At 43.6% G+C, this 24,872-nt stretch overlaps 1 long non-coding RNA gene across 1 annotated transcript; it reads left to right on the top strand.

Annotated features, from left to right (window-relative positions):
- The first annotated feature begins 1,941 nt into the window (after positions 1 to 1,941).
- Positions 1,942 to 13,859, top strand: LOC309616456. The gene is made up of 2 exons (XR_014237490.1): positions 1,942 to 2,059; positions 2,109 to 13,859. It is a non-coding gene; the product is annotated as an uncharacterized lncRNA (long non-coding RNA).
- Positions 13,860 to 24,872: the final 11,013 nt, after the last annotated feature.

Genomic DNA, 24,872 nt, shown 5'->3' with positions numbered 1-24,872 from the left:
TTCGACTGAAAATATTTTCATTTTACCTTCATTTTGGAAAGATATTTTCATTGAGAATAGAATTCTAGGGTGGCAGTTATTTTGTTTGTGTTCCATAAAGATTCAATTGGATTGTCCTCTAGGCTACCATAATTTATGTTGAAAAATTGCCAGTCTTGTTGTTCTTTTGAAAGTAACATGTCTTTTATCCTCTGGCTGCTTTTAAGAGTTTCCTTTGTCTTTGATTTTCAACAGGTTTAATATGGTGTAATTAAATGTGTTTTTCTTTATATTTATTCTTCATGGCATTCATAGAGCTTCCTGGATCTATGGCATGGTATCTTTTATCACTCAGCCATTTTCTCTTCAAATAGTGCTGCTTTCCCTCTCTATCTTTTTGTCTCATTCTGAAATTCCAATTTTATGTATGTTTGGCCTTTTTTACCATATCCCTTTTTACCATATCACTTAAATTTTTTACTGAATGCTAGGCATTGTGTATAAAAATATTGTATAGATAATTTGAGGTTCTCATGGTGTTAGTTTCCTTCAGAGAGGATTTACTTTTGCCTCTAGCAGTTAGTTTGAATAAATGCAGATTACCTTAATCCAGTCTGAGTCTGAGTTGGTTTGAAAGAGAGTTTTAGTCTTTTGAAGAATCAGGCTATTTCCATTTCACCTTTATTCCTAGGGTGTGGCTCTTCTGGGATGCTAATTGGAGCCCAATACTGCGTATGAATCAGCAAAGAGCCAGGGGAAGCTTCTGAGCCTCTTAGCCCTATGGCACTTGTTAGCCCTATGGTTAATGCCTCAAAGTGGAGCTGGGCGTAAGGCTGGGCTCACTTCAATGCACCCTCTTTTCTCAGGCTCTTTTTTTTTTTTAAACATCTTTATTGGAGTATAATTGCTTTACAATGGTGTGCTAGTTTCTGCTTTATAACACAGTGAATCAGCTATACCTATACATCTATCCCCATATCTCCTCCCTCTTGCGTCTCCCTCCCACCCTCCCTATCCCACGCCTCTAGGTGGTCACAAAGCACCGAGCTGATCTCCCTGTGCTATGCGGCTGCTTCCCACTAGCTATCTATTTTACATTTTGTAGTATATATTAGTCCATGCCACTCTCTCACTTCATCCCAGCTTACCCTTCCCCCTCCCCATGTCCTCAGGTCCATTCTCTACATCTGCGTCTTTATTCTTGCTCTGCCTCTAGGTTCTTCATAACCGTTTTTTTTTTTTTTTAGATTCCATATATATGTGTTAGCATACGGTGTTTGTTTTTCTCTTGCTGACTTACTTCAGTCTGTATGAGAGACTCTAGGTCCATCCACCTCACTACAAATAACTCAATTTCGTTTCTTTTTATGGCTGAGTAATAATCCATTGTATATATGTACAAAAATATGGAATGCTTCACGAATTTGTGTGTCATCCTTGCACAGAGGCCATGCTAATCTTCTCTGTATCGTTCCAATTTTAGTATATGTGCTGCCAAAGTGAGCACTTTCAGGCTCTTTAAGTCCTAACTATCTTCAAACAACAACAAAAATGTTTAAGTAAACTTTTTATTTTGAAATACTTTTTTAATTACAGAAGTTTGCAAAATAGTATAGAGTTCCCATATATCCTTCATCCAGTTTCCCGTTGATTACATCTTGCCTAACCTTTTTACATTTGTCAAAACCAATAAGTTAACATTGAAATAATGCTATTAAGTGATCTACAGACTTTATTCAGATTTCATCAGGTTTTTCATGATGTCCTTTCTCTGTTCTAATACCCAATCCAGGGTACTGCATTGTATTTAGTTGTCATGTCTGTAACACAGTCTATAACCATTTTATCGTCTTTATTATTTGTTTTTCACAACCTTGATAGTTTTGAAGAGTACTAGTCAGGCATCTTGTAAAGGATCTCTTAGTTTGGGTTTGTCTGGTGTTTTCTCATGAATAGACCACAAAGTACCATTCTCATTACATCATATCAGTGGGTACGTGTTATGAACTAAATGCTTGTATCACCCCCCCCACCCCGTCCACCAAATTCATATGTTGAAGCCCTAACCCCCAATGTGATGGTATTTGGAGGTGAGGCCTTTGGGAGGGAATTAGGTTTAGATGAGGGAGGTGCCCTCATGATGAGATTAGTGCCTGTGTAAGACTAGACAACAGAGAGCTTGCTTCCTCACCCTCTCTCTACCATGTGAGAACAGTGAGAAGGTGGTCGTCTGCAAGCTAGGAAGAGAGCTCTCACCAGGAACTGCATCTGCCATCACCTTGATCTTGGACTTCCAGCCTCCAGAACTGTGAGAAATAAATGTCTGTTTAAGCCACACAGTCTGTGTTTTTGTTTTTGTTTTTTTACAACAGCCTGAATTAAGACGTACATGATGTCAACGTGATTATTACTGGTGGTGTTAACTGTGATCATTTACTTAAAGTAGTGTCTGTCTGATTTCTCCACTGTAAGGTTAGTGTTTTTCCCTTTCTGTACTATATTCATTGGAAGTGGGTCTCTAAGAGCAGCCCACACTCATGGAGCATTAAGGTCCACATTCATGGAGAATTAGGGAAAAGTGTTTACTTGCCTAATTTGAAATTCTTCTGTATGGAAGATTTGTCCCTCAAACAGATTTTTACTTTTGTTTTGATTAAACCAGTGTTTCTATTTCTTCTCAGTGAAAGCTAATTTGTTGTGGCTGCTTCTTAAGTCTGCTGCATTTCTTTAAAAAAAACAAAACAAAACAAAAAAATATATATATATGGGGGGGGAGAGAGAGAGAAGATGATTAACAGTGATTATCTCTGACATCTGTGACAAATGGGATTATATATATACATGTATTTGGGGAGGTTCCATTTTCTACAGTCCTGTATCATTTGCATATTTTATAATAAGCATGTATTTTATTTTTATAATCATTAAAAAATCAATGATACTTTCTCTATTTTGTAAAAATAGCAGAAAAAAACATTTTTGTTCCAATGATCTATGACTATGCCTCAGTGAAGGAAAAAATCGAGTTTATCATCTGGATTATTTAGCCCTCCGAATTACATCTTTTCCTATAAATTGCATTTTTGGATGTTTGAGGCACAGGGAACTGCACTCTTGGGTTAGTACGCATGATGCCAAAAAATTGGGGGTCTGATGTTCCAGTTCTGGACCCACTGTTTCTGGCTGAGTGACTTGACCAATACCTATTTCTCTATGCCTCTGTTTTCTTGTGAGAAAGTGGAGGTAATCATTATACCCACCCCAGAGGTTGTTGTGAGGAATAAACGAGATAATGAATGTGTAATACTTTGTATAGTGCCTCACCCACAGAATGCTTAATTCATGTTAATTATGATTATTATTAGGGGCCAAGTGTAGGCTCAGAAGGGAGTCAGCCTTGAGCTTAGTCATTCTGGATCCTTCTCTTTACTGTATCTCCCTTTAGAATCCTGCTTATTGTCATGGGTCTTTCAGATCTAATTTTCTCTATAATTTGGGTTGCTAAGCAATAGTGCGATTTTCCATATTGGCCAAGCTTTATAAAATATGTAAGTGAAATAGCGGAGCCCGGAATAGGTCCAAGTCTGGGGGCTTGCTTTGCACCCTTTGTTCTGTAACAGTGGAGTTTTTCCTTCTTTTTAATCAAATAAACAAGCAGCCAATGCACTTCAGTCTCACCATGATCTCTCCTAGTCGGGAATTAGGTCTGATCCCCCAAGGGCCTGGAGCTGAGCCCAGCAGCTGGAGGTGTCAGGCTATGGTGACTGAAGATGCTGAAGCATCTGAACTCAGCAGGTGCCGGGACGGATGACGTCCCACGTGCGCATTAGCGCGAGGCACCAGGGGACCAGCCCAGTGCCACATGTGTTGTGGAAAAGCACTGAACACCCTCTGCAACGTGATCAGCTGATTACTTCAATGGAGCTTGTTTCGTTCCTATTATGGAGACTAATCATGTGTTGTTTGGATGTGTTAGACATTCCAGCTCCAGTAAAGACATCAGTGACAATGAATACATGAAATGTGTTTGCATTTCCAAGTAGTGGGTTGAAATTTTATCATTTTCTATTTCCCCATCAGCATCTCGTTATCCTGAAGCAACTCCTTCCCTGTTTGCTGGGTTCTAGGCCCAGGGTTTCATTCAAATGAACCAGTTTTCAGACAGCAAAATGAAAGGAAAACTGAATAGTTTCATTCATTTCCAACAGAAAGGAAAAATGAAACTAGGTTTCTTCCCTCTGCCTGTGATGACTATAGACAAATCTGTGTGTTCCAGGCATCGTGCTAGTAGTTTTGTACATGTGACCTCATTTCCTCCTCCCCTCAAATCGGCAAGGTCACCATTATTTTGTACTCCTGGGCCAGTCCTGGGCCTGGTTGCTCTATGATTGGATCCAGCCTTCATGTTTGCTTAATTGCTATCCCCTCCTGAAGGCATGGCTTGGCTTTCCCTCTCTGAGTTTACAGAAAGTAAAAATAGTAATTGTCAATCTTTGTCTCTTAAGTATGGGATTTTTAAACAAAAAGATTGCTTGTTGAACTTGAACACTACGCTGGTCCACACCGTGTGTCCTGCCCAGGTCTCCCCTTACTCCTCCTCCCTCTCCTCTTCTTGCTTCAGGCCTCTGAGCTATTTTTACTCACAACACTTCTGACACCAAATGTGTGGTGTCTTGTCCACACCATTCTTCCAGCTGTGGGTCTTACAATTCAGTTCAATTCTGACACCATCTACCTGGAACCAGCATCAGATCCCACAAGTTAAGGGCTCAGTCCCACAAGACTGCTCCCACTTCAGATGCCAGTTACAAGTCCCAGGTTGTCACTGGTACTTTTGACCAACTGGTTATAAATTTAGAGGGTTCCCACAACCCCCTCTTCAAGTTTGGTAATTCGCTAGACCAACTCACAGAACTCAGGAAAACGCTTTACTTATGATTAGAAGTTTATCAGAAAGGATTCAACTCAGAAACAGCCAGTTGGAAGAGATGCATAGGGCAAGGTATGGGGGTGTGCACCATCCTCCTAGCACCCCGACATGTTCGTCAACCTGGAAGCTCTCCAAACCCTGCTATTTAGGGTTTGTATGGAGGTTCCATCATGTAGGCATGATTGATTAAGTCATTGACCATTGGTGATTAACTCAATCTCCAGCCCCTCTCCCCTTCCAGGAGGCCTGGAGGTGGGGCTGAAAGTTCCAAGGCTCTAATCATGCCTGGTCTTTCTGGTGACCAGCCCCCATACCCCCAGCCACTAGTCATATCATTAGCATATAAAAGACATTGATCACTCTGGACATTCCAAGGGTGTTAGGAGCTGTTGGCAGGAACCAGGGACAAAGGCCAATACTTATTTTTTATGACATCACAGCTGGATTCCCCCAGCCAGTCAAAAAGGGCAGCAGAAGCTGGGGTTCTGAGAGTGAGAGATGCTTTGGGCGGCTTCGGTCCTTGACCCCAGCTGCCTTATGCTTCTCTATCTGTGTCAGTCTCCTAGATTCTCCAGAAATGCCTCCTGAGACTTATTGGTCAGCCCAAGTGTGAGAGTAATTTCTCTCTAATTGCAGCAAGCATAAAGTGGGTGGCAAAGTCAATTTTTGTGGGAATCAGACAGCAGGAAGTATGTACAAGTAGAGCTTGGCTTCTGAAATGTGGGTTGAGACCAGAAGCGGACACAGGGAGTAGGTGATTAAAATGAAAGTTTCAAATAAAAGACACAAGTGAACCGGGGGAACAAGGCATCTCTGTCCTTGGCCTCTAGTTGAAATATTTCCCCAATATTTCTTTAGACTAAGAACAAGACCTACTTTCTTCATGACAAAGGCGGGTGGATATGTTACCCTGAGTTTCTATACTGGCAGGTGGCAAGCTTGTGTGTACGTTGAGTTTAAAACAGTTCTTGCAGACTATCATACACACCTTTTGTTTAACAGGTTGATCAACACTACCTCCCAATCAAAAACCACTTGGAGCAGACAGAAGCTTCAGAAATTCTGAGTATCTGCCTAACCAAACAACTTGAACAGATCAAAAGTCTCGCAAGGCATTATGAACTGAATGTGTGTGTCTCCTCCAAAGTCATATGTTGAAACCTAATCCCACTGTGATGGTGTATGGAAGTGAGGCCTTTGGGTGGTGATTAGCTCATTACAGCAGAGCCCTCATGAATAGAATTAGTGTTGTGAATGAAAAATATTGCCTGCCATATCAGTAAACAAAGGACTTTGCAGCCATCAAGCCATCGCATTAGAGCCTTGCCAACGGTGAGCTCAGGAAAGAAACAGAATGCCCGCCATTACAGCCACCCCCAAGGGTGCGCCCTGAGGAAACTGAGGATGAGAAAATACAAGATACTGGCCCCAGATAGCTGATGTGCATATCAAAGGAATGATTTCAAGGAGCCCAGATTCTTGCATCTTCCCATACATAGAAAAGCACTAAGTTCCTTAACTTGAGATATCTGTTTTTTTGTTTGTTTGTTTTTTTTAACAGCAATCTTTTGATGTTTCTACTACCTAGTCTTTGCTGCAAAACTCCTAAATATCTTGGCTACCCCCTGTTGCCTGTTTGGAGCAGTCGCTCAGAGTTATCTGAGATGCTGTGTGTAGGGCTTGAAGTCCTCAGAAAGTCCGCAGAATAAAACATAACTCTTAACTTTTAGGTTGTGCATTTTTTTTCAGTCAGCAGTGTCCTTAAAATGGGGACCTCAGAGAGCTCTCTTGCCCCTTCCACCATGTGAGGACACAGAGAGAAAACAGCCATTTATGAAGTAGGAAGTGGGCCTCACCAGACATTGACTCTTCTGGCACCTGGATCTCAGACTTCCCAGCCTCCAGAACTATGAGAAATAAATTCTATTGTTTATAAGTCACCCAGTCTATGCTGTTTTCGTTATAGCAGTCCAAACTGATTAAGATATAGGGGAAAATAAGTTACTCTGGCACTTTCCTTGTTGAACAAAATCTCAATAGACAATTTTTCTTTTGGTCATACTTTGGTTCAATCAATATATAATATTTTCTCTAATAATGCTGACAATTCACATGGGCATTATAACTACCTTATAAAACATACCATGTTAACATTTCCTTTTCAGGGCTTGAGAGTTTTTACAGACTCAGCCTCTTCAAAAAGGCTGAGATTATGAATTTTCCTTCTGAACTCATTCCATGGTTACCCTTCCAAGTTTGGGTCCTCCCCACAGGCTGGCCTCCTTTCCTAGCTCCAAAGAACCCTCAAGTCTTTGAAAGCATCCTTGCTTCCTCACCACAAGATGTCGCAAGTCTTGCTACTGTCTTACCCCAAGTCCCCTCCACTCCCCACCCCCACCCCATCAGGAAGGCTCTGGTTCCTTTTGGTAAAAGATGGTAGCAGAAACCTGTGGACTTAAAAAAAAATGGGCAACCTAAAATTTGAGAGTTATGTTTTATTCGGGATCTTACTGAGGACTATAGTCTGGGAATCAGCCTCTCAGAGAGCTCTGAGAAACTGTTCCAACCAGATAAGGGAGGAGCTAGGATACGTAGTTTTTCTGAAAAAACAAAACAACAGCAAAAATAAACAAAAAACCATGTAGCTGAACATCAAAAGATTACTGTTAATCACAAAAAATAGGCATCTCAAGTTAATGATTTTAGTGCTTTTCTATATATGAAGATGCAAGGGTCCAGGCTCAATATTCCTTTGATATGCATCGTACTATTTTGGGCCAGCATCCTGTTTTTCTCCATCCTGAATTCCCCTCAGGGCACACTGTGGGAGACAGCTGCAGTGGCTGATGGCTTGATGACCACAACATTTTTTTTCTCCAGAGGCCTAGAATTCTGGGTCCTGGGGGTGCACACCATGTTATTTTACCTGCTCTCATTGGGTGACCCTGTAGACACCACGCAGTTTTATTTCATTGATGGTACAGGAGCTTCACTAAAGCCCTTTCCCATCATTTATATAAGAACTTTTCAATTTTTAACTCTTCCTTTTGGGTTACCAGCTTTCTTCTTCTCTTTAGATACCATGGTATATGTCACATTGAACTGCACCTATGTAATGTAGCAGTTACAAGGCTCTCCAATGATTCTGTAGCATCAGCTATTAAACACAAAAGGCCCACATTATCGAGCCCTTGAGTTAACTTCCCTACTTTATTCAATGTATTAGAAATGCATGGAACAGTATAACTAGAACAGTGACAATTTCTCCTAGGGTTCTGTGCCTTTCATTGATAAAACTATCTTATTAAAATCTCATAGAGAATTCCCTGGCAGTCCAGTGGTTAGGACTTGGTGCTTTCACTGATGGTGCCCAGGTTTGATTCCTGATTGGGGAACTAAGATCTCACAAGCTGCGTGGTGTGGCCAAAAAAAAAATCTCATAAAGGAATACTTCAAATATGTTTGCATATCACTGCAAATATGCTGAAACAAAGCCCATATTACAAAAATAAAGACAAACAAACAAGAGAAGTTTCTTGACTTTATATTCCCTTCTGCCTCTCATTTCTTTGTTCCCCTTTACAGAAATATCTTCAGAAGTGAGGCTGTACTCATGGTCTTCAATTCATGTCCTACCATCCTCTCTGAAACATACTCCAAAATGATATCTGCCTCCACTATTCCAGAACTGCTGCAAGGTTACCAGTGACCTTCCTGTGGTCACATTCAATGACTACCTCTCAGTTCTCATCTCACCTGACCCACCAGGAGCATACACGGTGGACCTTCCCTTTTCCTGGCAAAGCTCTCTTCACTTAGCCTCCAGGACTCTGCACTCTCCAAGTTTTCTTCCTACCTCTCTGGCTGCCCCTTTTCAGTCTTCTTTGCTTATTCCTCCTCAGATCCTCAACTCCTAAACTTTGGGTGCCCTGGGGCTCAGTCCTCAGGATGTGTCTCTACTCCAACTCCACTCCTTTGGTGATCTCAATCAATTTCATGACTTTAATTACCAGCTCTATGCCAGTTACCTCCAGATTTACATTTCTAACTCAGACCTGTCCCTTGACATCTAGACTTGTATTATATCTGAGCTCCTGATCAACAATCTTCCCTTGGATGTTTAACCGACGTCTCAGAGTTAACATGCACCCAAAAGAAACTGCTGATCTTCTCCCAAACCTGCTTTTCATTCAGTCTTCCCCCAAATAGTAATAGCTAGCACTTACCCAGTGCTGACTCTGTGCTTTGCGCTGTTCTAAGTGTTTTATGATATTAACTCATTAAGAAAAACAAATGACCTGATTAAAAAATGGGCAGCGGATCTAAATAAACTTATTTCTAAAGATGGCATACAAATGGCCAACAGCTACATGAAAAGATGTTCAGCATCACAAATCATCAGGGAAATGCAAATCAAAACCACAATAAGATACCACCTGTTAGAATGGCTATTATCAAAAAGACAAAGAATGACAAGTGTTGGTGAGGACGTGGAGAAAAGGGAACACTTGTGCACTGTTGGTGAGATTGTAAGTTGGTGTAGCCACTATGGAGAACAGTATGGAGGGTCCTCAAAAACTCAAAAATAGAACTACCATGTGATCCAGGAATTCCACTTCTGGGTATTTACACAAAGAAAACAAAACACCAACTCAAAACATATCTGTACCCCCGTGTTCACTGCAGCATTATTTACAATAACCAAGATATGGGAACCATCTAAATGTCCATAATGTTATATGTCAAGTATACCCCCAAAAAAACAAACAATCAAACCAAAAAGAAAAAAGCCTCAGGACAACTTTATGAAGTAGCAATTATTATCTCCATTTTATAGATTAGGAAACTGAAGCATAGAAAAGTTCAGTGACAAGAAGTTAAGGACTCAGGCATTATGTGGCAAAGCCCTTCGGAACAAGAGCTCCACGAGAGCATAAATCCTCTTCTGTCTTATTTGTTGCTGTATCTCCAGGTTCTAGAACAATTGCTGGCACACAGGAGGTGATCAGTAAATGGTTATTGAATGAATGAATGAGTGTATAAGAGAAAGTTTCAGATATTTAAACATACCTGCAGAATTAGTACAATTACAAGGCCCTTAATCAGCTGGAACAATTTTACCCAGGCTGAACCACAGTGGTTTTCAGGACAGAGTGTGGGTGTACAGCTAGCAGCCAAGGTGCAGAGATGGCTTCTCTTGGTCCATGGTATTTGGGGATCCAGATACACTTTTCCTTCTCACTACCCTGTCCCCATGTGCAGGCCCTTAGGGGAGGCTCAGGTGCCCCGGCAGTTTATATCACATCTGTAGTGCTGCTGTGCTCTCCTCGTTCTGTCAGCAGAATAATAATTGCTATTATTTTTTTTCACTGCTGATCTTCCTGAAACTCTACTAAGTGCTTTATATAGATTAACTCAATTCTCTGAATCCTAAATGGTTGTCCCTTTGAGGAACACCATTTTACAGAGGAAACGTAAGCTGAGATGTATTAACTAACTCGACCGAGATCACAGTCAGTAGCAGATTGTAGAGGAATTGGTTTATCCCGAGGCAGTCGCGGACAGGGGAAAACAGACGGTTTCTGGTGAGCTGGGCGTACAGGAATGGAAGAAAATGCCTGGCCGAGTCTGCACCACGTTCCTGGGGCCTCTCACCCTGGGGCACGCTGGGCTGATCTGCTGCTGGTCTTCAGCCAGTGCCCAGCTCCCACCACTGTTTGTACTGGCCGAACAGGGACGTTGTGCTCAGGATTTCCCCGTTCTCAGAGCTCTAGAATTGCTTGGATGCCAAGGGTGGGGGAATCACTTTGGGTTGGAAGGCTAGAGGGCAGTGGAAACTTTGTGGGATTCTCAGCTTGCAGAGGACACACACTTTGGGTAACACTATTACTGGGTTGGTCAAATTTTCACTCCCATTCCACGCCTCCTTCCTGATGTCTGCACACCGCAGTGCACGCTTGGCCACCGTCAGGACCGCCTGCCGAGTAATGATCGCTTCTACCGTCTTTACTAAGAAGTCATGTGGTTCAAACAACAATCCCCTTTTGGACACAGGCGTGGGAGTCAAAACCTTTCACACAAAATGTTAGAAAAGCTTGTGACTTTGATAACTAAAAACACACCAACGCCTCCTTTCTGTTCTCCATTTCTGTCACTTTCATATTCCTGTGCACTGGCCAAGGGTGTTGTCAAAAATCATACCAAACAGCATGACCAACTCTTTAACTTTTCTTCCTTGGTGGTTTCACCACTGACTTGCTCTTTTTGTTTTCTTTTTATTTTAACATTTGTGTTTTTTAAATCAATTTATTTATTTAATTTTATGTTTGGCTGCGTTGGGGCTTCGTTGCTGTGCGCGGGCTTTCTCTAGTTGCAACCATCAAGGGCTACTCTTCTTCGCGGTGTGCAGACTTGTCATCATGGTGGCTTCTCTTGTTGCGGAGCACGGGCTCTAGGTTCGTGGGCTTCAGTAGTTGTGGCTCGCAGGCTTTAGAGCGCAGGCTCAGTAGTTGTGGTACACAGGCTTAGTTGCTCAGCGGCATGTGGGATCTTCCCGGACCAGGGCTCGAACCCGTGTCCCCTGCATTGGCAGGTGGATTCTTAACCACTGCGCCACCAGGGAAGTCCTCTGTTTTATTTTCTTTCATTTTAGTGGAAGTAACAGGCAGTGAGAGAACAAAATAGCATCGTCCCAACGTGACTCATATTTACCAGATCTGGGCTATTTGGGGGACAAGTTAAATATTTTTTTCAGAATTGAAAACAAGTGTTCAAACAAACCTTGTACACAAATGTTCATAGCAGCCCTATTCATAATAGCCAAAGTGTGTTAACAGCCCAGATGTCCATCAACAGATGGATGGGTAAACAAATTGTGGTGTATATATACACAATGGAATATTATTCGGGCATAAAAAGAAATGAAGTGCTGATGCATGTTACAAATGGATGACCTTAGAAACCAAAATGCAAATTTCATTTTATTATTATTATTATTACTAGTAGTAGTAGTAGTAGTATTTGCCCTCGCTACGAGGCTTGTGGGATGTTAGTTCCTTGACCAGGGATTGCACCCTGGGCCCTCGGCAGTTAAAACGTGGAGTTCTAACCACTGGACTGCCAGGGAATTCCCCTTATGTTAATTGTTTAAAAAGAGGCCAGATACAAAAGACTATATACTGTGTGATTCCATTTATATGAAACATACAGAATAGGCAAATCTATAGAGACAGAAAGTGGATTAGTGGTTGCCAAGGGCCTGGGGGAGGGGGGAAATAAGAAGTAACTGCTTAATGTGTATCAGTTTTTCTTTTTGGTGATGCAAATGATCTAGAAATATATAGTGGTGATGACTGCACAACATTATGAATGTACTAAATGTCACTAATAGTAAAATTTATATTCTGTATATTTTACCACAATTAAAAAAACTTTCCTAGAAAGCAAAAGGAAAAAAAAAGTCTTTTTCAGAGCTCTTTGGGCATTATCTCAAAGCAATATTTACCCTAAATTCCCCAAAGGGAAAATTAACAGATTAAGATGTTGATTACTAGGGTGTATGCATTTGTCAAAACCCCTTGAATGGTACTTAACATTTGTGTGTTTCACTGTATGTAAATTTTATCTTAATAAAAATTAGCCAACCAATAGTAACAAAAAATACAACTGTACTACATACAAAAATAATCTGTGGAAATATGATATTGTACTACCTATAAGGTAGGTTGAATTACACAGCTTCTGGGAATCCAAGTATTCATCTACACTGCTGTGTAGAGATCTTGGAAGCATATCATAAAGTTATTTAAATTGTCACTGAAATCTAGAAGGAAATCCCATGTGGAATTGCAATCAGGGTGGATGTTCAGCAGCCTGGAGGTCACAGCATGTTCCTGTTGCAGACGCTCACAACAGTAAGGAGCTTGCTTCCTGGTCACAGGAAGTCTGAACATAATTTCACTTAAAAGTTCTTCAGCCGTACAGCAGTCAATAATGACAAATATCCACTGCAGATAAAAATGTTTACAGTTGTTACATTGCTAGCTAATCCACTGCTATATCCTTAGGTCACCCTTGCACAGTATAAAAAATCATGTGTTATTGTAACTAACAAATGTATCATTGAGAGATTTTTCCTCTATTTAAACTAGAAGCATCCAGTAACACTATTCCAAACAGAAGCAAATATTTAACAACATTCACCAAATACTTATTAAACGTAAGGTACATAGGATTATAATAGTAGCATTCAATTCTGTATTCCCAATTTCACATTAAATAGATTTCTCAGTCATTTTTTTATCGAATTGGAAGTTGAGGGTGATTGTGAAAGCTTTCAGTTCTCAAGGAATTTGATCAGTTTTAGTGCTTATCTCTTCCTTGCTCATTTTTTATATCAGATAGAAATGGGGTTATATGAACAACCCTTTAAAATGGCCTAAGTTAAATAGTGCCAGGGGAAAAAGTGAAACTACATATTCCAGGAAAACAAAAATCTGATAGAGGAAAAAAGTTATTATAAAACGTTCCTTGGCTCTGCATTAAACTTTCATATTGTCAAAATATATATCCTGTTTATTAAATTTCAATGTTTAGAATCTATAGTTAGACAACATATAGATATAACTTTGATTATAAGAAAGAAAATAAATGCTGTTAATTTTGTCAACGTAAAAGTTCAAATTGTAGAAGTTGAAAGGCAGAAGGGAGAAGAATTCAAAGTGAGGGGGCTAACTTCATCTCACAAAGAAGGAGCCAAAAAGGACTTCCCTGGTGGTGCAGCGGGTAAAGCTCCTCGTTCCCAGGGCAGGGGGCCCAGGTTTGATTCCTGATCAGGTAGATCCCTCATGCATGCCACAACTAAGAAGTCCGCATGCCGCAACTAAAAAAGATCCCGCGTGCCGCAGCTAAGACCCAGCGCAGCCAAAATAAATAAATAAATAAATAAATATTAAAACAAACAAACAAACAAACCAAAAAGAAGGAGCCAAAAGACACTGCATAATTAATGGAATTAGAAGTAAAGATGTCAGTATATGACTAAAAGTTACTGGGGCAGACATAATACCTAACCAATATCCACTCCTCTCTGCCTCTTAGTAACAGAATGGGCACAGTTTCTCAGTCTTGACACTACTGACATTTTGGACTGGATAAGTCTTTCCTGTGCAGGGCTGTCCTATGCATCACAGGATATTTGGCAGTATCCTAGCCTTTACCCACAAAATGCCAGGAACACCCCACCCCTATTCGTGACAATAAGAAATATCTCCAGACATTGCCAAAAGTCCTGTGGGGGACAAAATCATAGCTGGCTGAGAACCACTGGACTAGGGTAAGATCACATACACATCACTACATCTTAAAATATCCCTAGAAGATTCTAATATGCAACCAGGTTTGAGAACCACTGATCTAAGCCAGTGATATCAATCCTATTTCTTACAGGTTTCTCCAGCTCCCTGGCAGCTAGATGTGACCTTGTGGCATAGTTCTGGCCAATGAGATTTAAGTAGGAGTTTGCTGGTGAGAGGAGGTCTAAGAAATCTTATGCTTTCTAGATAAAGGGCAACCAACATAGCTTCTGTTTCTTGCCCATTCTCTTGTTCCTTGTTTGTATGCAGATGTGAGGTCTGGAGTCGCAGCAGCCATCTTGTATTCAAAAGGAGACAACTAGTCTATTAAGGGCATCAGAGAGGAAAGCAAAAGAGAACCTGGGCCCTTGCTGGCAGTTTTTGGCAGCTGAACTAGCAATAAACTGGATTTATTAAGTGAGAAATATATCTCCCTATGTGTTTAAGCCACTGTAGTCAGGTTTCTATTATTTGAGCGAAGAGCAATCACAACTGCTAGAGTTACAAACGTAATGAAGAGAGAAAGTAAAAATGTATAATACTATACTGGTGGGATGGGGCAGGGGAGGAGAGAGAGTAGTATAAACAAGCTAAATACTCATCTCTCATAACAGGAAGTCTAAAGGGATAAATCAAAAATAGTTATATATACCCAAAAGAATTGAAAACATATGTCCATACAAACACTTGTACTTGAATGTTCATAGCAGCATTATTCATAATAGTCCCACAGAGGTAACAAACCAAATGCTCATCATCGACTGATTAACTGATAAACAAAGAATGGTATGGCCATACAATGGAATATTATTCAGCCATAAATAAGAATGAAGTACTTATACATATTACAATACGGATGAACCTTGAAAACATTTTGCTAAGTGAAAGAAGTCAGATAACAAAAGGTCACATATTGTGTGATTCTCTTTATATGAAATGTCCAGATGAGTCAAATCCAGAGAAACATAAGATAGATAAGTAATTGTCAGGAGTTGGGGGGAGCAGCAAGGGGGAATGACTGCTAATGAATATGGGGTTTTTTGGGGGGGGTGGGGGGATAAAAATGTTCTAGAATCAGATAGTGGTGATGGCCATACAACGTTGCAAATATACAAAAAAAAATCACTGCATTGCACTCTTTAAAACGATGAATTTTGTTCCATGTGAATTATTCGTCAATAAAAAACAAAACAAAAACAAGAACAGAGACAGCTATGTAAGTGAAGTATTGGAGATATGGAAGGATCCACTGAAAGACAGACTTGAAAGTGATTCCTTCTTAGGAGCAAAACAAAGAAACAATTGCTTTTCATTATTAGCCCTTCTGTATCACTTGATTTTTTCTTAATATGTTCGTGTTACTTTGGTAAGAGAAAAGGAAAAAAAGTGGCATAAGAATATTTCTTTCTTTGTAGCCTTGGCTAAGCTAGCAACTCTAGTAAGGGAGAAGAACTTTTTCTCTCTCTCATTTCCAGGCAGGTTGCCAATTTAAATCGCCTTCCTTTCCTGCTGATCTCTGCCAACGTGGTGTCAGACACTGAGAACTAGCTTCGAAGTAAGAAAGCTTCTAAGAAAAATAAAAAGCACATTCTTAACTAAAGTCATACATTTATAATTATGCAGGCCCATGACTAGCACAATGTTTTTCATAATGGAGAAAAAGTGAGGAGTATCCTAACTCAAAAATAAACTCTACATCCCTTTAAGAGCTTTTCACAAGAATAAAAAAAGTGCATGTTGAACAGCAAAAACCTGTCTCATAAATTCAGATCTCAGTTCCAAACCAGTGGGACTGATGTACGTGGTCATTAAAGACAGAACTTTGCAGATATCAAAGCAGAAATGTAGGCTCCCCCTGGGCAATCTATTTTCCTGAAGAAGGCACTTTCCCTCTGCAAAGGACTATGAAAGGCCTATAATCCAAGGCTTTTAACAGATTGATTTTTTTTTTTAAATTTTTTTTAAATTTATTATTTATTTATTATTTTTATGTTTGGCTGTGTTGGGTCTTCATTTCTGTGCGAGGGCTTTCTCTAGTTGCGGCAAGCAGGGGCCACTCTTCATCGCGGTGCGCGGGCCTCTCACTATCGCGGCCTCTCTTGTTGCGGACCACAGGCTCCAGACGCTCAGGCTCAGTAGTTGTGGCTCACGGGCCCAGTCGCTCCGCGGCATGTGGGATCCTCCCAGACCAGGGCTCGAACCCGCGTCCCCTGCACTGGCAGGCAGACTCCCAACCACTGCGCCACCAGGGAAGCCCCAGATTGATTTTTAATGAATCCACAGTCCCAACTTCTTACAAGCTGCAACTCCAATTCAGAAGAAAAAAAAAAAAAGAACGGACACACTTTCATTAGATGCCCTGTGGTTTCAGCAGCTGGTTGACTGTTTTTTTTGTTTTTTATTTTAAATTTTTTTAGATTAATTTGTTTATTTATTTATTTTTGGCTGTGTTGGGTCTTTACTGGGCTTTCTCTAGTTGCGGGGAGCGGGGGTTACTCTTTGTTGCAGTGCACGGGCTTCTCATTGCGGTGGCTTCTCTTGTTGCAGAGCATGGGCTTTAGGTGCGCGGGCTTCAGTAGTTGTGGCATGCAGGCTCTAGAGCGCAGGCTCAGTAGTCGTGGCGCAGGGGCTTAGCTGCTCCGCGGCATGTGGGATCTTCCCAGACCAGGGATCGAACCCGTGTCCCCTGCATTGGCAGGCGGATTCTTAACCACTGCGTCACCAGGGAAAGTCCCCTGGTTGACTGTTTGATGGCTGAGAGTGACCATGGAGGGGGATGGGAACTGGTGTGTTTCCCCCCAACCTCACCCCCGTTTCTGTCTCCCTGTGACTTTTGCCACATCCCTAAGTAGAACCTAAAGCAAATGGATTCAGAAGTGCATTTAGCTTCTCCTGTTTACTTCTGGTGGTTGCCGAACCCAGAAGCACAACTACTTCCCACTTAACAGTAAGGAGCAAAACCTCTGGCTCCTAACATGGATGAAGACTCTCTTGAAGTCAGTCGGTGTCTTTTTAATTCTTCAGGCCCAGCAAGATTTTTTTCTCATTCAACCCCTTTTTATACCACAATCTCACATTTTCTCTCTACTTTCTTTAAGCATTCTGAGCCTCATGTGACCTTCCCACCCCCTCCCACCCAGGGGAATTTTTTCGTATGCTCAAGGAGTTACAGGGGATGGACAGAAGAAATTGGATGCTGTCCATCTGTCCCTGATCTTGCTGACCCCACTGCCTGCCTTGCTGTTATTTTCATCATGCCCCACAGCAAGCAAGCCCAAATGGGAGGATTCTGGTCTATTTTAGTTACTAACCCATATAATGTTTCCCAAGGGCATTGCCATTTTGAGTCTAGAAGGCCTATATGAGCCAAAGGAACAATGATGGTAGATCTTCCAATGCTACGGTTGAGAGTCAGGAAGAATTCGGCTCCCACTTCATACACCATCCCTCATAATGAGGAGGAGGGCACCCCCCCCCCCACCAGAATGAGCAGCAGGACAGCTGCCGACAGCACCAGGCTCACCTCCTGCTAGCTTCATAACAACTGTGAAAAGGAGTGTCTCTTTCCCAATAGTTCCAACAAAAGTCTCAGAACTGAATCCCATTGGCCTGGTTTGAGTCATGTGCTCATCCCTGTACCAATCACTGTGGCCAAGTGAGAGGATTCTGATTGGCCATGCCTAGGTCACATGCCCACCCTGCCTGGAATACATGGACTGATTGAGTGGAAGGGAAACCAGGGTTGTAGTTATCAAAAAAAGGGCGGATGAATGTCAGAGAGACTAGAACAATGGCTTTATATATGTTTACTTAAAGAACAAAAAATCACAAGAAGAAAAGATGAGGACAAATACTGGGAACAGAAAAGTCACTCATAACCCCTAGACAGATACATTTTTGGGAGCAATCTCTACATACCTTTTTGACTTATTTATTGAGCATTCAGTGTACCCAGTGCTCTAAGCTTAGCAAGGAGGTCAGGACTGTAAGACTGGGTCATAAAGTAAGCACATTGGAAAATCTCTTGATCTAAATGACCAAACTGCCTCAGGAAGATTTCATCTATGTACTCCACTCACAGTGCCTAGAGCCCCACTTCCCTTCCCACCGCCCCAGAGCAGCACAGCTGGAAAACTCTCCTCCCACAGAAGAGATCTCTTCCCAGGAAGGCATTTTGAGGAGGCTCCACCTCCACCTTACATCTCTGAGGCTGACAAGCTGGGAAGGCTAGAAAGTGTCTCTTACACCCTTTCACCTCCTTGTGGGAGGTGCCACACACCCTTCTGGTGTCCTTCCCTCCTGCGCCCCCTCCTGGCAGGGGATGGCTTAAGGCAGGACCTTTCCAGGGCCATTTACATTTATTCACAGGGCCTGGAAAGACTAACTGGTGGAATTCCAGACATCAGACCTGCAGTGGAGGGAATCCTATCATTTGATGTCAGGCAGCCCTGAATTTGATTCCCAGCTTTGTCACTTTTTAAAAGTATGCGGCTTTGGGAGAAATATTTAACCTCACCAAGCCTCCAGTTATTTTGAGGATTAATTTAAAAGAACGACTATATTTCAAATACCCATCAGGAGATTTGGTTGATTTAGGCACCCAGTAAACATAATGTTACTATTATCGTTAATAAATATTATTTATTTACAGTGGAGTACACTGGCACGGGGACCTGCTTCGCTGGTTGACCTTTGCCAAGTCCCTTCCCCTGTCTGGACAACGAGGGTTGGGCTAGATGTTCTGCCTGTTCTGAGAACCTAGGACTTCCAAGGGCAGGGCATGATGGAAGTCCAATGCCAGAGAGCGACATGGTGTGCATACGTGCACCTGTCTGTGTGTGTGTGTGTGTGTGTGTTTGGGGAGCATGAGTATATGTGTGTCCCTTTGCACTGGGTGGAGGTGTTACCCCCAGAAACCCCAAAATCCATGCAGAGAGCTGTGGCAATCACTTCAGTGTCTGGGAAAACCTGGGAGGCAGGCAAGGAGACCAGTCTGCAGGAGACAAAGGTTGGGCTCCCAGCGAGTGCTGGTAGCTCTCTCTCCTTCCCTGGGCTGCTTGGAAGGCACAAGGGGGCTGGGTGGGCCAGGGCGAGTCCTCAGCAACTCTATCTCCGTGGAAAAGGGAATGGCAGGCTCAGGTCTCCTGCGGGGTGCTGGCTGGCGGCCAGGCCTCGTTGTCAATGTTCCGCAGCTAAATTCAGTCCAGCTGTTGCCCAGGAATCTGATATTAACAAACGCGTTCCTGGGACAGCTGGTCCTTCCTACCGCCGGAAGCCTTGGCCCCTGAGCCTGCAGCCCGGGTTCGGAGGTTCTGGAGGGTCCTGGGCCCATGGGATCCCAGGTCGGTGGTTTCTTCCGCCTGCAGGTAGGCAGTGTTCCCTAGCTGTGCTGATTTATGGCCAGGTTATCATGTTCGTCAAGTGTCCGGTCAAGAATTCAAAGGTGCTTGAATCTCACTTCTTCATCTTGGGTGCCAGCTCCAGACCAGCTTGATTTCTTGTGTCATTAAATGTGCTTTCCTTCATGTGAGGCTCTCTGTGCAGCAAGCTTGGGAGGGTCAGGCTGCTTAGAGCCCTGGGGGTGGGTGGTGGGGTGAGTCCGGGAGTCTAGGTTGGCACTCCATTGCCTTTCCAGGTTTTGAGCTCTACTGGACATCCTTCCTCTTCCCCACCCCCTCCCATCCTCCCTCCCTGTTTTTTCTTCCTGCCTTCCTTCCAAGCTACTATGAGCCAGTACCTAAGTAAGTACTCATAGTAGCCCTGCGGGGTAGGCTGTATTATCTGCTCAGAGCAACTGTTAAATAACCTGACGAAGGGCACGGCAGCAGAGGCTGGTGGGGCAACAGTTTAAATCCAGGTCTGGCTGACTCTGGGTGGGTGTTTCTCCCATTCTTCCCTGACGTGCTCCTCAAGCTCTGGGCCTGGCACCAGGGAAAACGCGATGAACTTGGATCCCTGCCCCAGGGAGCCGGCAGTGCAGGGAGCAGTGAACAACCACGAGGTAGAAAAGGGGGGCAAAGCAGGGCGGGAAATCGTGGAGCAGGTGCAAACCCAGAGGCATCCACACAGAGGTGTTGACTGAAGTCGGAGAGTTCTCGCTGAGAGCGGGCAGCCCTCGGAGTTGGTGGCTCTCTGAAGGGGAGAAGGACATGACAACTCAGTGCGATGTGAGATTCTAGGTTGGCTGTTGGATCAGGAAAAAAAAAATGCTTCAAAGGACATGAATTAAGGCAATTGATGAAATTTAAATTTGGACTGTACATTTGATAATAAAGTGTCGATATAACATTCCCTTAATTAATATTTAAATTGTAATTACATAAGAGACTGTACTGCTCTTAGGAGATACAGCTGAAGTATTTCAGGGTGATGAGTCACGATGGCTCTAACTTTCTCTCCAATGGTTCAGCAAATAATAATAGTAAGTATACACATGTAGAGATAAAGCAAAGTGGCAAAATGTTAACAACTGGTGAAAACCAATAGATGAAAGATATAAGGGTATTCACTGTACTGTTCTTGCAACTTTTCTGTAGGCTTGAAATTCTTCCAAATGGAAAAGTTAAAGAAAAGAAGTGGGAGCAGGGAGAGGCGGCAGCAAAGGAGAAGAGCAGGGAGAGAGAGGGCAGGCTCCTGGCAGCCGAGAGAGAGGATGTGAGTCCAGGAAGGCAGCAGAGGCTGCGGGAAGGTGGGAGGTGGCGAGGACGTGGGGACGGCTGAAGAGCAGTCTGCGGGCTGTGGGAGGAACGCTGCAGTCTTGGAGGTTCAGGAGTGCAGGAGAGCTGGAGGTGCCAGGAGTGGGGAGTACGCTCTCAAGGGTTTCTCCAGAGGTGGGCTGGAGAATGGCTGGGCAGGCTGGGGGAGCACGGCCGCGTTGGGCAAAGGCCTTCGTAGGTCAAGAGAGGCCTGAGCTCTTTGCTCAGAAGAGACGAAAAGGCTGATGGGGAGATAGTTGACGAAGAGCCAAAACAGCCCACGTTTTATTTCCTTCAGAGCTCTTATCAGTGTGGAATGATTTCATCTTAAGGTATTTATTATCTGCCTGTGTAAGCCCCATGAAGTGTAAGCCCCTTGAAGGCAACCCCTTCCTGTTACCTATCCTCTGTCCCTTCTGTTAATCTTCACTGCTTTATCCCTAGCACCTGTCAGGGGCTCAGTATTTTTGAATGGATGAATGACAGGGGGTGTGCTTGTTTTCTGGGGCTGCCGAAACGAAGGACCACAGACTGGGTACCTAAACAACAGAAATGTATTCCAGTTCTGGAGACTGGAAGTCTGAGATCACGGTGTCAGCAGGGTTGGTTCCTTCTAAGGGCTGCGAGGAAACACCTGCTCCAGGCCTCTCTCCTTGGCTCACAGATTGGCGTCCTCTCCTTGCGAATCTTCACATCACCTTCCCTCTATGTGTGTTCGCCTCTATGTCCAAATTTCCCCTTTTTATAACGGCACCAGTCATATTGGATTAGAACCCACCCTAATGATTTCATCTTAAGTAACTGTATCTGGTGATGACCCTATTCCCAGATAAGATCACACTCTGAGGTACTGGCGGTTAGGAAGTCGCCATATCAATTGTGGGGGGATGAAATTCAACCTGGAACGGGGAACAGGAGGGAAAGGAGGGAGGTGGGAGCGCATTAGGGAGGGAGGACGGGGGAAGGTGGGGCCCTGGGGAAGGCGGGGCTGGAGGTGAAGCTGGGGCACCCAGCTGAGCGTTAAAAAAAGAGAAAAAGGCTTTCTTGTTGTGTGCGGCCACAGAGGGTTGAATTAAAGCCAAGAAAGGATGTTTTGGTTCAGTTAAAGGGAAACCTGTAAATTAAGAGATAGGACCGTCCAAAAACAGAGGCAGGTGCCCTGAGAGTGGGAAGTGAGTGTTCCATCTCTGGGAAGAAGGCAAGATCATCGGTGGCACACCAGGGCCAGTGAGGATGGCATTCCAGCCCGTGGGCACTGGACTTGTTCAGGCCTCAGTATTGTGTGAGCGCTGCTCTGTGCCAGGCTTGGCTGTGCTGAGGAAGCAGCTGTGGACTGAAGCTCCCAGGCTGTCCGGGGTCCGGGGAGGAGTGATCATGGAGGTCCTTTCTGGTCCCTTTCCTGCTCAGGAGTGGCTGGGAACACCGGCCACACCTGGGCAGCCTTGCAGGGAGCAGAGGGACAGGACCACCAACCCAGCAGGGCCCCAGCAAGGCCCCGCCCACACATGCCTTCCCTATGAATGCCACCTGGCTGGGCTGCGTGCGAAGTGCCCCTCAGGCCACACCCCTGACCCTGGGTAGATCAGGACACCTGGGCTCTGTCCAGGTCCATCAGTAATGCTGGGCTGGGCCACTGTGGGCCGGGCACCTCTCCTCTGTGAGCCTCAGTTTCTTCATTTGTATAAATGAGAACAGTGGTTGTAGATTAATGTGGGTGGTCAGCAGTGTGATAGAGGAAGGCTGGAACTGAGTCAGGTCCGCTCTGGGTTTGAATCTCCATTTTCTCACTTCTCAGCCTAATGACTGGACAAGTCACTTAGCCTCAGTAAGCCTGTTTCTCATCTATGAAATGGGCATGATATCAGCCTCCTCCAGGGTTACTAACAATTGTGCTTTACCTCAATGCCCGGCACTGGGGCAGCTTTTCTAGTGATTCATTTTGTTATTAATAAGAATCCTTTGTAAGCTCTGAAGGGCTGCACACATGCCAGTCATTGTTATTAATAATCAACTTAAGGCCATGAACTTGAGTCATTTAGGAAGGAAGCCTGTGGGTAGACATTGCCCTGGGGGACCCCCGGTCTGGCTGCATCCTTTTTCCTCTTCTCTGCTGGTCTGGGAAATCAGCCAGTACCAGGAGGGTCTGTAGGAACCAGACAAGCTCCTTCCCTTAAGGGAAGGCCCAGTTCTTGCTTTTTCCCCACCTACTAGCTGCTGCCTCTTCTAGAGGAGCCCAACCCCCATCCCATAACCTCAGTTTAATCATGAGAAAAACTAGAGGCAAATTCCAATTGATGGACATTGTATAATATATGTGACCAGTTCTCAGAACTCTCAAGGTCGTTAAAAACAAGGGAAGTCTGAGAAACTGTCATAGCCAAGAGGAGCCTAAGGAAACATGGCAAGTAAATCCTGGATGGGATCCTGGAATGAAAAAGGACATTAGGAGAGACTAAGGAAATCTGAGTACAGTATAGGCTTTAGGTATATGTGTCCTTTCATAAGTTGTAACAAATGTGCCGTACATATTTAAGATGCTAACAGTAACAGGAGAAATTGCTTGTGGGGGTGTGTGGACGGAATATTTGTGTCCTCCTCAAATGGGATGATATTAGAAGGTGGGGCCTTTGGGGGGCATTAGGTCATGAGGCTTAAGCCTTCTTGAATACGATTAGTGCCTTATAAGAAGACACAGCTTGTTTATGGTCCCTGCTCTCCTCCAGGTGTGGATACAAGGGGAAGACAACTAATTGTCTGCAACCAGGAAGAGGGCCCTCGCCGAGACACTGGATCTGCCAGTACCTTGGTCTTGGACTTTACAGCCTCTAGAACTGTGAGAAATGAATGTTTATTGTTCAAGCCACCAGTCTACAGTATTTTTGTTATAGCAGCCCGAACTAAGACAGGGGCTGTACGGGGACTCTCTGAACTACCCTTGTAAACTTTCTGAATATCTAAGTCCATTTTAAAATCATTTACTTTTAAAAATGCCAGTTTTAAAATATTTGTTTTTATTATTATTATTATTATTTTTTAAGGAATTCCTTTATTTTTTAAAAATTTTTAAAAAAATTTTTATTTATTTTTGGCTGTGTTGGGTCTTCATTTCTGTGCAAGGGCTTTCTCTAGTTGCGGCAAGCGGGGGCCACTCTTCATCGCGGTGCGCGGGCCTCTCACTGTCGCGGCCTCTCTTGTTGCGGGGCACAGGCTCCAGACGCACAGGCTCAGTAGTTGTGGCTCACGGGCCCAGTTGCTCCGCGGCATGTGGGATCTTCCCAGACCAGGGCTCGAACCTGTGTCCCCTGCATTGGCAGGCAGATTCTCAACCACTGCGCCACCAGGGAAGCCCTATTATTATTTTTTAAAATTTATTTTTGGCTGCGTTGGGTCTTTGTTGCTGTGTGAGGGCTTTTGCTAGTTGTGGTGAGCAGAGGCTACTCTTCGTTGCGGTGCGCGGGCTTCTCATTGCAGTGGCTTCTCTTGTTGCGGAGCATGAGCTCTAGGCACGCGGGCTTCAGTAGTTGTGGCACGCGGGCTCAGTAGTCGCGGCACATAGGCCCTAGAGCATGCGGGTTTCAGTAGCTGTGGCTCACGGGCTTAGTTGCTCTGCGGCATGTGGGATCTTCCTGGACCAGGGCTCGAACCTGTGTCCCCTACATTGGCAGGCAGATTCTTAACCACTGCGCCACCAGGGAAGTCCAAAAATGCTGGTTTTTAAAAGAATAAGAAGATTGTCACCAGAATGGTAGTTATCTCAGGGACGGTGGGAGTTGAGATATTTTTATTTTCTTCCTTATTCTTTTGGGTATTTTTTGGTATTTGTTATAATAAAATTTTAAAATTTAAAGAAAGAAAGGGAGGGAGGGAGGGAGGCAGAGAAGGAGAGAAAAAAAGAGAGAGAGAGAGGAAGGGAGG

Source organism: Balaenoptera borealis (genome assembly GCF_965194805.1).
Source record: "Balaenoptera borealis genome assembly, chromosome: 19".
Classification (NCBI taxonomy): Eukaryota; Metazoa; Chordata; class Mammalia; order Artiodactyla; family Balaenopteridae; genus Balaenoptera; species Balaenoptera borealis.
The sequence above is the reverse complement of the archived record's forward strand: the minus strand, read 5'-3'. Positions and strand labels throughout refer to the sequence as shown.